The sequence below is a fragment of the Tupaia chinensis genome, unplaced genomic scaffold (genome assembly GCF_000334495.1).
Source record: "Tupaia chinensis unplaced genomic scaffold, TupChi_1.0 Scaffold141173_1, whole genome shotgun sequence".
In the NCBI taxonomy this organism is placed as follows: domain Eukaryota; kingdom Metazoa; phylum Chordata; class Mammalia; order Scandentia; family Tupaiidae; genus Tupaia; species Tupaia belangeri.
In genome coordinates, this window is record NW_006201036.1 from 643911 (window position 1) to 645726 (window position 1816).

A 1816-nucleotide genomic window follows, 5' to 3' on the forward strand; every position below is an offset into this window, starting at 1 on the left:
GCTGAGCCCCGACTGCCACGGGGAGACGGCCCACTGGAGAGACGGAGGAGAACGTGCAGGTGCAGGGGTCCCCGAGGGCACCTCTCACGTTACGGTGCCCTGTGATTAAGGTCAGTGGAAAGGACAGCCACCCACACCAGGCAGGGCGACAAGTGGTCAACAAGATTCTTCAGGAACGAAGGCTCGGGCCACCCCTCTTGGTACAAATTACGACCACTGAGGTATTTGCTGAGGGCAGAGGAAGTCTGGAGTGGTACTGGTAGAAGGCACCTTGTTTAAAAATTCACTGTTCACTTCTGCCACAAGAAGGAAAGACAGAGAGGGAGAGAGACCCCATTAGGGTGCCCGTGGCCAGGATCACCGGCATGCAGGTATCTTGCAGGTACCCAGAGAACGCAGGTGTGGACCTGGGCCCTTCCCACATGGCCCCGCAGCAGGGAGAGCTGCACGCTATCGCACCTCTGCAGCTACCCGGAGGAGGTTTGAGGCACCAGCTGCAGCCACGAGTGCTCCAGAGACGGCTGTAGCCGCCACGGGCATTCCCTCCCTGGTTTGTTACAAACACACTCGTATGTGTACGCACACACGGTAAGGGGAGGGCTTTGTCCTCGTCTCCTTGTCCACTGAGGCTTGGATCCACCAAAGTGACCTGGTGGCAGCTCAGTGGGGCCGCCTGTGTTTCCCGGCGGAAGGCGCCCTCCCTTTGAGGATCACACCTCTAGCCAGCGGAGGGGAAGGCCCAGGGACCGGGGGCAAAATTGTGCTGGACCCCTGGAGCCGCGGAGTGGGGCCACTCCCACCCACCCCTCGGTTTCTGGAGTTACGAGTCCTGGTTATGGGGATCCAGCACCACATGTTGACGCAGATTAAGGGGAGAGCTGCGTTTCCTTGGGGAAGGCCGAGGTAGCATACGGTATTTGAGTATTATCAATTTTATATTTAGGTATAAAATGGTGTTTAAATTATCGACTATCCGGAAGGAGAGTAAACATGACTCAAGGATCTCCGTTCTGTGCAGGTTCTGGTGGTGGCACCGCGTCCGATGGAATTATGACCTCGGTGCTGTCCCTCCCTGGAGCTTAGGTATGGTTTAAGGAGCTACACACAGGTTCTCAACAGGGCGGCCCGTGGCTAATGTGCTATGCCAGCATGCGTGGGCTAGGGGCTGCCCAGGTAGCGGGGAAACACTATTTCCAGGTGTGTCTGCAGGCTGTTTGGGAGGAGGTTGGCATTTTCATTGACAGCCTGAGTGAGGAGCCCGCCACTCCCAACACGCAGTGTGCGGGCAGCCGCCGGTGCCTGGAGGGAGGATAGAACAGAAAGGCTCCGCTCGAGCCGACGCCCACCTCCTGCCGCGCATGTTGTCGCTCCTGGTTCTCGGGCTTTGGACACGGACTGCTTTCCTGGGTCCCCAGCCTGCAGACAGCAAATCTGGAACTCGGCCTCCATAGTGACAAAAGCCAGTTTCTGTACTAAATCTCTATGTCCCTATAGACAGCCTACTGGTTCTGTATCTCTGGAGAACCGTGACTAATACTGTGTGTTCGTTGTAGATGAGACCACACAGATCCTTCTAGATCTGGGAGGCCCCTGTGAGTCAGGAGCTCCTCAGAACAACTGGGTAATTTAATTCAGTGAATCAAAAACTGCTTATTTTGCTGATAAAACAGCCCGGGGTGACGAACGCTGCCTTTTGACCCCAGATCTCAGGTTAGGGCTCCGTCAGAGGATGGGGTGAGGGGCAGAGACCTCAGCGCTCTGTCTGTCTACCCCGGTGAGTTTTCAGACCTGGGGAGCCAGGCCGTAGCCTGGGGTT